Here is a 15,238-nt window from a genome sequence, read left to right as displayed (position 1 = left end):
ATGGAGTCTATGAGATCCAACAATGTTTGGGAATTGGTTGAGCTTCCAAAAGAAAGAAAAGCCATTGGGAGTAAGTGGATTCTCAAAATAAATCGTAAAGCTGATGGTAGTATTGAAAGATACAAAGCTCGACTTGTGGTAAAAGGCTACAATCAACAGGAAGGGATTGACTATGAGGAAACGTTTTCTCCTGTTGTAAGACTCACATCAATTCATTTGATTCTAGCAATAGTGGCAAGTATGAACCTTGAATTACATCAAATGGATGTAAAGACTGCTTTTCTCAATGGAAATTTAGATGAAGAAATCTATATGGAACAGCCGACGGGTTTCATTAAAGAAGGCCATGAACATAAGGTTTGTAGATTGCTTAAATCAATATATGGCCTCAAGCAGTCATCAAGACAATGGTATATACATTTTCACAATGTGATCACGTCACATGGCTTCAATGTGGTCAGTGAAGATAATTGTGTTTATACCAAAAGGTCTAAAGGAAAACTAGTCATATTGTCATTATATGTTGATGATATATTGATTGCTAGAAATGACAAGGAGTATGTTTTCGAGGTCAAAAGATGGTTATCATCTAACTTTGAAATGAAGGATATGGGTGAAGCTGAATGTATCCTTGGAGTTATGATTTCAAGGGATCGCTCAAGGAAATTGTTGGCTCTTTCTCAAGAGACTTATATCAACAAGATTCTTGAACGTTTTAACATGCATAAATGTAACCATATAGACACTCCTATGGTGATTGGTGATACGTTGAGCATTAGATAGTGTCACAAACTCCACAAGAGAAACATAAAATGAAAAATGTTCCTTATGCTAGTGCGGTTGGAAGTCTCATGTATGCTATGATGTGTACGAGACCGGATATCTGCTTTGTTGTTGGCATGGTAAGCCGATACTAATCCAATCCAGGTTTAACCCATTGGAAAGCCATGAAAAGGATACTTAGGTATCTTAAGGGTACTAGTCATTACTCTTTGTGCTACGAAGGAAATAATCTGCAAATGAGAGGCTATACTGATGCTGATTGGGGAAGAGATATGGATGAAAGAAAATCCACCTCTGGCTTTGTTTTTCTATTAAATAAAGGTGCTATATCTTGGAGTAGCAAGAAACAATCATGTATAGCATTATCTACAATGGAAGCTGAATTTGTGGCATTTTCAGCTGCTGTACAAGAAGCTATGTGGCTTAATCTATTTTTGAGTAGTTGTTGGCAATACCATTGATCGAGCATTGATATACTCTGATAATGAGGCTGCCATTGAATATTCAAAAGACCCCAAGTTCCATTGTAAAACAAAGCACATTGACATAAAGTACAATTATTCGAAGGACAAGATTGCAAGAAAGAAAGTAAGTTTGGAGTACATATCTACGCATGATATGGTAGCAGATCCTTTGACAAAGCCTATACCTAGAGATGCATTTGTTAAGCATGTTAGGTCTCAAGGATTGCGTAGATTATGATGAATGTACTATTTTAATAAATGTACTTACAAATTTAATTTTATATCCAATGCAATAAGTTTTCTTTTAAATCCTTGTTTTATTGTTCGCTCTTTGTGTTGCGAATCGATAAAAGTATGTCGGACAGATACAAGATTAGCCCACTCACATGGGTAATCAATTCCATTTCATATGACAAATGGAAAAGTGGTGTATGTTAAGCACATTGTTTTAGTGACAATTAAGAGCTCAAGATTGAGATAATTAAACGCCACATTTGTAAGTGTACAAATATTATGTGAATATTCAGAATTCACCCTATCTGTCATGAGTATCCAGATGTGAGTTCTTCAGAGTTTTATGAGTAGATAAGTGAACTCGAGTTTTGAACATTGAGTATGTTTGAACTATCATCTGTGCAACATTGATTTGAAGACATACCTCCATTGTGAAAGGAGAAATGTTGCAGCATGTGATTCATACCACATGTGATCAAGACGACCAATAAAGGAAATAGAAGAAATGATCTCTACTTCTATGTTATGTGAGTCCCTTGAGGTATTAGTAACCTCAATTTAATGTCCTTATAACTTTTTCTTGTCTCTTGAAGCTTAGTTTAATGTTTGCTATCTTAAGGCATTGCTTAAGGGTTATGAGTGATTCAACCTGGCTGGACGTTCTTAGAAAAGCAAGTTGAGCTAAGGCCAATGGATTCTAAGAGAAGGGAAGATCATTTGAAGTTCACATTAACTTGTGTTCACCGGTCGACCAATTATCTTATGTCTTAGTGACAAGTCTAAGTGATAAATGATAATTGTGAATACAAAAAGATTTTATGAGTAAAACTGAGATCATGTGAGTTACTAATGTGATTAATGGTCTAGGATATTGCATACTAAATCTACTCTTTCCATGTTTTATTGAGATGCTATATATTCCTAACAGATGTATAGCAATTGAGCTCTCAAAGTATGCCGGTCGCACAGCCTAGATTCCAGTATGAATGATTTGCGTACTACACGGTATGTTTTTCAAGATATATGAGTATATCAAAATTGTTTGTGTGCGAGTGGGAGATGTTAGAAATTGATGTCACCCACAAATAATTTAATTTGAGTGGGAGTGGTTCAAAAGAAGTGTTGGAGTAGTTGCCCCAATTGCTATCTTATCTTCTTGGCACATTGTACATGTTTGTATAAAAAAAAATGGGAGTTGTTAACCCATTTAAGATGTATGATCGTACATACACAATTCACATTTTTGAATAACTGAGAAAAGAAGAACATACACATATTGATTTGAAAGATTGTGAGTATACTTGTTCAAGTGGAACATTGCAAAACGTTGAAGGAACTTAGGCTGTGAAACTGTGAAAGCTTTCCATTTGTGATTGTTTTCCCGACCAGTGATCTAAACCTCGATTTGTCTAGAACCTATCTATATACCACATGTTTGTATTGAGGCTCATTGATACTAAGATCAGTGAGTACCTCTTAATTTAGATAATAGGAAATATGAATATCGTTTATGCAATAGAAACTGTATCATGTTTAATTTTGTGTATTGAACTGAATATGATTATTTATAATTTTTATTGACATTTGTTGTTTGGAACTTAGTATATGATGCACAATATATTGAATGCACACCACATGTTCGATGAAAAGCCTCGCTCACTTAACTTGGTACGGTTGTTTTTTTATGTATTCTTTTGCAAATGTGAGATGTGTTTGAAGCAACCATATAGTATTTTCAATGAGTAGGTGCTTACTTTTTTCCTTTTTCTTTTTACTCCAGATTATTTCAAGTTTAGTTTCTTGCTTTTTTAAAGTACACTGTATTTTATTTTAATTACAATCACTAAGTTAATTAGGATTATCTGTAGCAATTTTGTTGTGTTCATCATTATAGTTGGATTGTTTGCTTGTTATACATTAAGGTACTATTTGACTTCCAATTATCTTCATATGGGGTTATGATTGATCTCTAATGGGTCAATTTGGTATGATTAGCCTAGTGAGAAACGGGCTGAATAGGTCAAACTCGACGAAAGTCACTCAAAGTCTATTATAATTGAAACTGAGTAGTTACAGAATGATCTTTAAATATTCGTAGACAAAATTTCATATTAAATGAATATGGGCAAACTTTGCTCATTATGCCACCACTAGTATATACCCGATTCGTGAATTTTTGAAATGAATTTGAGCCAGTACAATTGAAGGTGGTTGAATCCTTTATTGTAATTTAATTGACTAAGTATATTTGTAAACAAATTATTCCGGTAGACATGATAGTGCTTACAGATTGCAGTCGTATACTGGGGTTAGGCGATCTAGGAGTTCAGGGAATTGGAATTCCTATCGGGAAACTTGATATGTATGTTGCTGCTGCTGGTATTAATCCACAGAGGGTATGTTTTTAATTATGTTTTATACCCACTAGCTTAAACGTTCACATTTTCATCAATTTACTTACAAGTAGGCTGGTTTTGGTTGTATAGTGTATAAATGTAGTTGAAGCGTAGAAACTCTTACACATTTTTTTCTTAATCGTGCTGAAACAGGTCCTTCCTATCATGCTTAATGTTGGAACCAACAACGAAAAGCTACTTGAAGATCGTCTCTGTAAGTAACCAAACACGCAAAATGAAATTATTCCATACATAGTTAATGAGTAATCCTACTGAACCGCACATCTTAATTGGCTGCAATCATCTTCCTCTATTGAGAAGTGTATAAGAATTGCATTTGCATTTTAGGTTCCTCAATAATCTCATTTCGTGCTATTAACTTTGACAGATTTAGGATTACGAGAACGAAGATTAGAAGGAGAAGAATATATATCAGTAGTGGACGAATTGATGGAAGCACTTCATGCACGTTGGCCAAAAGCTATTATCCAGGTTTATTTTAGTCATGAGTTTAAACGTTGTATTTTTTTTTTATATGAATATATTTTTGATGGCCATGTTTTATCAGTTTAAAGATTTCAATTCAAGTAGGCATTCGAAACTCTTCAACGATACCGAAAGAAGTACTGCATGTTCAATGATGACATACAAGTGCCCATATATAATCTTCACCTTCTTTTTTTTTTTTTAAACATATCTAAATACAAATCCATGCTAATATCAATCGTTATTCTGATTATAGGGGACTTCTGGTGTCGCATTAGCCGGACTACTTGGAACAGTTAGAGCATAAGGTCAACCATTGTCAGACTTCGTAGACCAAAAGATTGTTGTTGTTGGAGCTGGAAGGTAGTCCATAACTCAATTGTGCTAGTATTCTTTTTCAATAAAAACTATTTGTGGAATATAGGGCCCACAGAACCTCTTATTGTTTATATTGTTTTTTTCCGTGTAGGGCTCGGTGTTCTTAACATGGCCTATCAGGCTGTTTCAAGAATGACAGGAACATCAGCGAACCCCCAGTTTTACTTAATCGATAAAAATGTAAGTTTCTAAATATTCACCATTCGTTCACATCATTCAGCTTTTGACTTTCATTAAGTTTGTGCAGTTTTCAATTTTCTTTTAACTATTTGACTTTTCGAGTTCTCACTGCAAATTAATCGTTATACTGGAAATATTGTCAGAAGAACAAAAAACACACACTACAGTTCGTAATAATAAGCAGTTTGGACAAATAATGGATCATTTACCAAACTACAATTAACCCCTCGAATAAGTTCTAGTTTTGTTTTCAGGGTATGATCACAAAACAGAGAAGTGGTGTTGACCCGTCAGCTGCACGTTTTGCTAAAGGTGTCGGAGAGGTTGAAAGCATAGGACTCCGAGAAGGATCTAATATCCTTGAAGTGGTACTTTTCCTTCTCAAAATACTCAGAAACTATTTATTTTATTTTAAATTTATTTTAAAGTTTTTTAAGCAAATATATAGGAACTATATCCCTTACATTTCACAGGTAAAAAAGGTCAAGCCTCATGTCCTTGTCGGTTTATCTGGAGTTGGAGGTATTTTCAATGAGCAGGTGCTTACTTTTTATTCCTTATCTTTTTACTCCAGATTATTCCAAGTTAAAGTGTTGCTTTTTAAAGAAGTACTCCGTATTTTATTTTCGTTACAATCACTAGAATTAGCTGTAGCAATTTTGTTGTGTTCATTTCCTAAAAATTCACATCGCTTGCTTGTCATACATTTAGGTGCTTAAAGCGATGCGAGATTCCGACTCCCCTAAACCTGCTATCTTTGCAATGTCAAATCCCACAAATAATGGTTTGTGTTTGTAACGTCCCTGTATATTTTCATTTGTGGGATTTATCAATTTTCTATGGACTAATGTAATTTTCTGAAACAGCTGAATGTACTACTGCTGATGCTTATAAATACACTGGAGAAAACATAGTTATTGGAAGTGGAAGCCCTTTTCAGAATGTTGATCTTCGTATATTTATTCAACTTGATTTTCATTCAGTTAAACCCAGAGGATGAAAATGGATGGCTGGATTATGGGTCAAAATGGGCAATTTTTTTGTACATTTCGACATGCACTGACTTGGTTGGGTTGACCAAACACGTATTATTGAAATTCATTTTATTAATTTATGAATAATGCATGTCAAGTATATTTAAAGATTATGTTCTTATTTCACTAATAAGTAGCGTTCTACCCTATTTAATTTACCTCTATGACCCGTTAGAGATAGAACAAACCTAAACCAACTCATTAATAAGCCAATGGGTTGAAATTACAAATCTAGCTAACTTGATGTTTTCTTACAAATTATACTATAGTTGACACCATTGTATGTATTTGGTTATGTTGTTTTGTCTTTTTTTTAAGATTAATTGACGTTGACAGGAAATGGGAAATTGGCTATGTAAATCAAGCAAATAATATATATCTCTTCCCCGGGTATGTGTTTATTTCAGGTATTCTTTTTGATTGTTCAAATGTAATATTTATTTAAAAAAAATTCTTTTGCGGATTCAGGATTGGCTTGGGAGCTTTGCTTTCTGGTGCTCATATTATCTCTGATGGAATGTTGCAAGCAGCATCTGAATGGTATGAACTGGATAAAAACATTCTTAATCTGATTAAGATGCTAAACATTTTCATTTGTCTTCTCTTGATTGCTTTTTATTTGGTGGCTCACACTTAAAAGCTACTTTAATATTCACTTTTCACTTGTTCGAATGAACATGACACATATATAGTACTTTTGCAACCTTCGACATATACTAGGACTTTGTTAAAAATTAAAAACTTTAGAATAATGTAAGCAAAATACTATACGTGGTTAAAAATTACACAAAAAAAAATAATGCATCATAATTAAATTAAATTGAATATAATAATAACAAACACAATATAATTGTTTTTCATTCACTGCGTATTTTTATCATTCATCGGGTTCTTTTATCATTCATCGTTTATCATTCATCAGCTACTTTTATCATTCATCAGCTACTTTTATCATTCGTTGGATATTTTTATCATTCATCAGGTATTTTTATCATTCACTGGGTATTTTTTTTTTTAACATTCATCAGCTACTTTTATTATTCATTTGGTATTTTTATCATTCATTGGGTATTTTTATCATTCATCGAGTATTTTGTTTATCATTCATCAGCTACTTTTATCATTCATTTGGTATTTTTATTATTCATCGGGTATTTTTATTATTCATCGGGTATTTTTAATCGTTCATCACGTTCTTTTATCATTCTTCGCTTATCATTCATCAGCTATCTTTATCATTCACTGCATATGTTCATCATTCATCAGATATTTTTTTATCATTCATCATGTTTTTTTATCATTCATCAGCTACTTTTATCATTCATTTGATATTTTTTTCATTTGATATTCTTATCATTCATTTGATATTTTTGTCATTCATTTGAAATTTATATCATTTATCGGTTATTTTTATCATTCATCGGGTATCTTTTTATCATTCATCAGCTACTTTTATCATTCATTTGGTATCTTTATCATTCATCGGGTGTTTTTATCATTCATCGAGTATTTTTTTTATCATTCATCAGCTACTTTATCATTCATCGGGTATTTTTATCATTCATCGGGTATTTTTTATTGTTCAGCACGTTCTTTTATCATTCATCGTTTATCATTCATTAGCTACTTTTATCATTCATTTGATATTTTTATCAGTTATCAGGTATCTTGATGAATGATAAATGCTTGATGAATGATACTGTTTTTTGATAAATGAGAAGTGTTTAATGAATGATAGCATTGTGATGAATGATAATTGTTTTCCGATAAAAGAGAAGTGTTTTTATATGAATGACAACAATTATATGAATGATGATTGTTTGATAATTGGGCATTTGGTCTAGTGGTACGATTCTCGCTTTCGGTGCGGGAGGTCCCGAGTTCGATTCTCGAAATGCCCCATTTTTTTATAAAAGTAATCATGATAACGGTTTGATGAATGATAATGGTTTGATGAATGATAACATTTTGATGCACGATAATTGTTTTGTGATGAATGATAACTGTTTCCTTTTGAATGATAACATTTTTGACTTCTAATTGACATGTGATTGTTACTAAAACTTTTATCATACATCATATTTTTTTCTCATTCATCTGATTTTTATATCAATCATCAGTTTTTTTTTATCATTCATCATATTTTAATAAATGATAACTGTTTAATGAATGATAACTTAGATGAATGATGGTGGTGGCGGTGGGTGGTGGTGGTTGGTGGTGGTGGTGCTTGGTGGTGGTGGCGGTTGGTGGTGGAGGTTGGTGGTAGTGTTGGGTGGTGGTGGTGGTGGTGGTGGGTGGTGGGTGATGGTGGTGGTGGTGGGTGGTGGTGGTGGTGGGTGGTGGTGAGTAGTGGTGGGTGGTGGTGGTTGGTGGGTGGTGGTGGTGGTGGAGGGTGGTGGTGGTGGTGGGTTGTGGTTGATGGTGGTATGGTGGTTGGTGTGGTGGTTGGTGGTGGTGTTGGGTGATGGTGGCGATGGGTGGTGGTGGTGGTGGTGGTTGGTGGTGGTGGTGTTGGTAGGTGGTGGTGGTGTTTGGTGGTGGTGGTGGTGGTTAGCGGTGGTGGTGGTGTTGGGTGGTGGTGGGTGGTAGTGGTAGTGGTAGTGGTTGATGGTGGTGGTGGGTTGTGGTGATGAAGGTGGTACATAATATGTTAACTTTTGTATATTTAATTTTTATTTATTATAATTATTAAAATTACTTTTTTACCCTTCCATACATTTTAAGTTAAAATGAAGTTTTATGATATTTTGTGGTCCACATTTGCTTATCCGGTTTGTACTCGTTTTAAGCTTAGCCACGGATCGTGACTCTATATAACAAGAATATTTTATATAATTGATAAAAAAAATGTTGGTCAATCCTTTAAATTTCATGTATTAGTTCCGTATTTACAACTTCGGGCAACAAAAAAATGTCATTGTTATATCCCGTGACATATTTTTATTTTAGCTGATTCTATGATTTGTGGGTTGTATATGTTAATCAGGTTGAAAGTAGTGATCTTATTGCTTACGGTCTGATACCTGAATTCGTTGGACGATTTCCAATTCTTGTCAACTTATTAGCTCTTACAGAAAATCAACTTATCCAGGTACCTTTTTCAATAGTTATATCTATCAAGCTTTAAGCTTTAGCGTATTCAAGTTAATCCCAATAAGCATTTAATCTTATGTAGGTGCTAACTGAGCCAAAAAATGCGTTAGGCAAACAATACAACTATACAACAAATTATTTCAGATGAATGGAGCAAATTATTTTTGTCTCCTTGGCTATTTTATTTTTGGGCCAACATGTTTTGCAATTGTTATATATGTGTTGTTTGTATTGTAGGTTAAGCTACATTATACAGAAAATGCTTTGAAATTAATTGCAAGGAAAGCAATAACTAAGAACACGAGTGCTCGCGGTTTAAGGGCGTTATTGGAGAACATATTAATGGACACCATGTTTGAGGTTTGTAATCTTTATTCTTTCATGTCTTACTGAAATTTAGGTTTGTCAAATGTCTAAAATACCCGTCAGCAAATGGACATAAATCTGGCTAACTTGTATCGCAAATGACGGTGACTGAATAGGTAGCCTTTAAAAAACTCCATAAAGAATTAGTTGCGAATAGAATGGGATATGTCATCCTTTAGGTGGAATTATTAAATTTTATATGACATTTGGGGATGCTTTGATGTGCATTTTTAAAAGTAGTTATGCAATAAACAATCAGAATTAGGTAATTAGCTACAACAAAATAGTTTAACATATAATGTTTGGATGTATTTCTGTTTTTTAAAAGTTGTAAAATTATGTTTTAATGTGTAGTCAATTACAGTGAGAGAAGAAATTTAAAAAAATAAAAATACCCAAATTGACTTTCTGTTCAAAAAAAGATTAGAAATTAATGATTTTTTGTTTGCACATCCAATGCGAGAACATGAAGCTGTGGTTGTTGATGAGGTCATCAGGAGGCTGTCGGGGTTAACGGAAATGGTTGCGGTGCTAAATCCTTAACGGTGATGGTGCGTTTGACCGTTATTTGTTACAGTCAACAGTCAAAGATACAAAGGCCGATAGTGTAGCCGAGCCGGAGACAGAAGCCAATGTGGAGGCCGAGGCGGATTTGCCTTCTATCGCTGTTTTGTAAATCACACTGGCAGATGCTATAGATTGTATCTCCATATGTATGTATAGATAATGTGTACTAATTTTTAAGCTCTAATGAGAAACAAATATATCTAATAAGTAAATAAATAATTTTATGTTGGATGCTTCAATCATTTGTTTTGACACAAAGATACCCTTGTGTTGTATCATACCATGTTTTTGAAGTACAAAACACATTTTTTAATGTTGCTGCTCTTGGTTATAGTTTTGGTTAGAAGAATTGGATATGGTTGCATAATATTTGTGAATGGATGTTATCCCACATAGGTGGGAGGAAGAAGTGGGAGGGGGTGACTTAGTTATAAAAGGAGTGTTAAGTCACACTTCCAAATTGCACCAATCAATACACTTTAAGTATTTAATTATTTCTTTCTTTCTTACCCTTGTTTGAGACTTGTATTAGTTAAATATTTTGGTGAGTGTAGTTGGCTTAAGAGAGTCGTCTATATCATTGTAACAATTTGTGATATAGTGTATTTCTCTCTTTAGGGGCCGGTGGTTTTTATCCTGTTTTGGAGTTTCCACGTTAAATCTTGTGTTGTGTATTGTTCTTATTTCTTTACTATTATTGTTGGGCTGGGTGGTGGGAATTAGTGAGACCGTAATTTCCCAATAACTGGTATCAGAGCGTCAGGTTTGACGGGGGTCTCGGTTATAGGAGTCGGAGTATGCTCTGTGATTGCCACGGGAGTGGATCGTCCACAACAGAAACGAGTTCTATTGATCGTATAGGGTATCTGGTTAGACAATATTTTTTCTGATTTGTAGTAATAGTTGGATTTGTTAGTGGCTAGTTGTGGATTTCCGATTTAAAGGGTCCTGGCTACCTGCTACATCTTTTGGCTATTCGAAACGTGAGCAAAATCAGAGAAAGTGTTGTTTATAGGATACGGATACGATGTCGAAGTTCAGTCCAATGAGGTTTGATGTTGAGAAATTTGATGGGAGGATCAATTTTGGCTTATGGCAGGTTCAAGTCAAGGATGTGTTGATTCAGTCTGGTTTACACAAGGCTTTGAAGGGTAAACCCACCCTTGTTCCCGGCAGGGATTCTAGCAAGAAGTTCGATGAAGAAGAATGGGATGATATGGATTTGAGGGCGGCAAGTGCGATTCGTTTGTGTCTTGCAAAGAACGTGCTTGCAAATGTGCACGGGTTATCAACAGCAAAGGAGCTTTGGGTTAAACTAGAGCAGTTGTACCAGGGCAAGGGCATCTCAAATCGGTTGTGTCTTAAAGAACAATTTCATACTTTGCGTAAGGATGGGGGTTCAAAGATTTCAGATCATCTGAGCATTTTGAATGGTATTGTTTCGGAACTTGAAGCTATTGGAGTTAAAGTGAATGATGAAGATAAAGTTTTGAGGTTGATATTATCTTTGCCATCGTCTTATGAGCACATGAAACCTATTTTGATGTATGGGAAGAAAACTCTGAAGTTTGAAGACGTTACTAGCAAGCTCCTATCCGAGGAGAAAAGACTGGAAGGTAACGGGGTCTCGTCATCAGGAGATACGATAGTGTTGTGTTCGGATAGGCGAAAGAGAAACTCTGGGAAGAATCTGGTATGCTGGAGGTGCGGGAAGACTGGGCATGTAAGGGTTAATTGTCCAGGTGGAGCTAATTCGGTAAATTGCTCTAAAGGCGCTAATGATGTCTCCGTTGTTACGGAGAGTGACGAATTCCTCTGAAGTTACACCATCCTCATGGTGTGTCCGCGCCACCGTGGAAAGAGATGTTCGTTAGCGGTTCCACAATTACACATGGGCATTGGTTTGGCGTTGATGCAGGTTGTGTGGTGGAAACTGATGTTGTAGCTGATGGGACTTTCGGGAAAGCCAAACAGGGAAGTTGCACCATAAAGTTTCAGCTGGTTGTTCAACAACATGTGCCGAGGTGAAATGCTTGGAATGTGATATTCTAAGTGCTATACTCTTAATGGTGGAGTATGATAATTATGTTTAGAGTTATGATTGTCTGTAATGACAATGATTGTCGGGTCTTGAAAATGTTCGATGAAGATGCAAATTTTATTTCTTGGGTTAGAGGTAATGTCAGCGGCATGAAGATGAGGATCTTGAAGTTGTCGTCGAGGAAGCATCTACGTCGGTTTCTTTTGCAAAGTGGAAGCATGGTTATCTTCTTCTATCCAAAAGGTGGAGATTTGTTTGTTATAGTTTTGGTTAGAAGAATTGGATATGGTTGTATAATATTTGTGAATGGATGTTATCCCACATAGGTGGGAGGAAGAAGTGGGAGGGGGTGACTTGGTTATAAAAGGAGTGTTAAGTCACACTTCCAAATTGCACCAATCAATACACTTTAAGTATTTAATTATTTCTTTCTTACCCTTGTTTGAGATTTGTATTAGTTAAATATTTTGGTGAGTGTAGTTGGCTTAAGAGAGTCGTCTATATCATTGTAACAATTTGTGATATAGTGTATTTCTCTCTTTGGGGGCCGGTGATTTTTCTCCTGTTTTGGAGTTTCCACGTTAAATCTTGTGTTGTGTATTGTTCTTATTTCTTTACTATTATTGTTAGGCTGGGTGGTGGGAATTAGTGAGACCGTAATTTCCCAACAGTGCCACCTTTTTGATAGTATTATTAAAGTTGATGAAAACATGGATGAGTTTTTTATGTCAGAAGATAAAACTATGGGCTAAAGATTGATAAGAATGGACACTTGAATTGTAGTTAGTAGACACATATGTATGAGTTATGAGTTGTGATGCTTTGACATCAAGTATTTGTTACTAGTGGCAACCAACCCCCCACCCTCAATGTGCTCATTGTAGCCTTTTTGCTTTTATAACTTGAGCTAACTATTTTTAATTAATAAAAGTTTGTTTATCTTTTTTAGTGATTACTTGTAATCACTTACAAGCAAGGTTGCAGAAATCGGTTCTCGGGGAGTTCTCGGCAGGGTCTCCAAAACGAGAACTCGGGGAGAACTCGGGGAGTTATCGGCGGTTGACTTTCGTTGACTTTTGGGATTTTATCGAGTTTTTTCCGAGATTTGACCGATTTTACCGAGATTTGACCGATTTTTTTGAGATTTGACCGATTTTTCCGAGAATTGACCGATTTTTCCGAGATTTGACCGATTTTTTGGAGATTTGACCGATTTTTGGTCGTTGACCCATTTTTTGACCGATTTCAAAACGAGTTCTCGCCAGGAATAAAATTCCGAGTTCTCGCCGAGTTCTCCCGATTTTTGCAACCATGCTTACAAGTCACCTTTTGCAAACATCCAAAGTTAAAAACAAATATGCATTTTAGTAGGATTTATCAATTAAAATTTTCTCTTTTAAAGAAATGTTTACTTACCAACATAGCAGTGGCTGGTTGCTATCCTTGGTTTCACTTAGGTGGGGCCAGGGCAAGGGGGAGAGTGGACTCAAGTTCGAGTCCCACTCTTTAAAAATACCCGTGGTAGGCTTACTTACTATAAGCCAGGTTGCCCCTGGAAAGGTTTTACCGACCTATTCAGGACCCAGATCCGACCAGCCTGCCCCTCGGGATGGTTTAAGGTTCGGATCCCTGTAATATGGTTCGGGTTTCCTGCCCGAACGCGTGTGTATGTGCAAATGATGAGTGTCGTTGAAATAAATGATACGCTGATGCAAGCTTGCCGTTAAAAAAAAAGAAATGTTTACTTTATTTAAAGTATATTACCATGTTATCTGAAGTGCACAAACCTGTTCATTGAAAAATTGTTTGTTTATTATTCCAAGCTACTGTTTAGATGTCACAAAAGTCATCAAGTTTTGGGTAAATATGATGGTTACTATCATGACAACTTTAATTTTATTATGTTTAGTGACAAACGAATGTACAAATTTTGATAAAGGAATATTGACCATGACACATATATTTTACAAAATTGGTGGTAAATTTTTACATGACCTAACACAGTTTTTTTTCCTCTAGAAATTTCATTGCCAAAACCCGCGAATCCGTGGGTCTTAAGCTAGTATTATTAAAATTAAAATTTTAAATTGATTCATAATTCATGGGTCATTCAATTAGGTATAAACTAGAAAAATCGGACCGCGCGTTGCTCTGGTTGTATTTGGATATATAACCTAATAGGGTTAACGTTTTTAAATTCTTTTATGAAGCCAATTTGAGCTATAACCGAGGGGATAAATTGGGGATAAAATGGGCGGTAATGTTTAACTTAGCAGGTGTTATACACATACACATGGTTACGTTTTTAAAAAGAGTTCATTTTGAGTATAGATAGTTGTGTTGTGTGCGTAAAATTATTTAGAGTTTTTTGGTGATGACATTGAAAAATAACTCGCAGCGAATAGAGAGTATATGTGTATAAAAGGTAAGGGAAAATGGTTAGCGTTTTAAAAAATGTCCATCTCGATCGCATTTAATGATGATGTCGGGAAAAAATAATTCGCGACGGATAGAAAGATAAGGCCCGTTAAAAATTTATGTGGATTATTAGATTAAGGTAATATTAAAAAAAGGAATTTACATTTTACACCCCTAAATAAGGGGGCAAGTTTATAAATTATATTAAAGACATGGGAGGCAAAGCATAAAATTTGAGTAGTTATTTTTATTGTCGTTTGATAGCTATGGGGTCAAAAACGAGCAAAATCCCTATGGCATTTAGTATATATAGTATATATATATATATATATATATATATATATAGTATATAAATAAAGTTTTATTTGTCAAAGGAATTGTAATTTATTACTACATCTGTTCTAGATTAATTGTCTAGTATTCTTTTTCAAGTTGTCCAAAAATAATTGTTACTTTCAAAAATAATAAGTAAATATAATGAAGTTCCCAATATTTTCCCTAATAAATTAATTAATTTACAAAAGCGATAGATATTTCTTATTAATTGGACAAGGGTATAACTATAAAGTTAGAAAAAAGTAAAGAAAAATTATATATGACAATCACTTTTTTTTAAACTATGTATTTTTTGTCTGAGTACAATTAATCAGGGACGGAGGAAGTATATATTGAGATTAGGGATAAATAAAGAAAGTTTTATTTGTTGAAGGAATTGTAATTTATTACTACTTTCATCCCAGATTAATTGTCTAGTATTCTTTTTCAAGCCGTCCAAAAATAATTGTTTACTTTCCA

The 15,238-nt window shown here is 34.7% G+C and overlaps 2 pseudogenes; both read left to right on the top strand.

Moving 5' to 3' along the window:
* LOC139849053 (CLP protease regulatory subunit CLPX1, mitochondrial-like) overlaps window positions 1–10,045 on the top strand; it is a 324,386-nt pseudogene extending 314,341 nt beyond the window's left edge.
* On the top strand, window positions 948–6,592 carry LOC139847228 (NAD-dependent malic enzyme 59 kDa isoform, mitochondrial-like; annotated as a pseudogene).
* Window positions 10,046–15,238: the final 5,193 nt, after the last annotated feature.

This window comes from Rutidosis leptorrhynchoides, chromosome 5 (assembly GCF_046630445.1).
Source record: "Rutidosis leptorrhynchoides isolate AG116_Rl617_1_P2 chromosome 5, CSIRO_AGI_Rlap_v1, whole genome shotgun sequence".
NCBI lineage: Eukaryota > Viridiplantae > Streptophyta > Magnoliopsida > Asterales > Asteraceae > Rutidosis > Rutidosis leptorrhynchoides.
The sequence above is the reverse complement of the archived record's forward strand: the minus strand, read 5'-3'. Positions and strand labels throughout refer to the sequence as shown.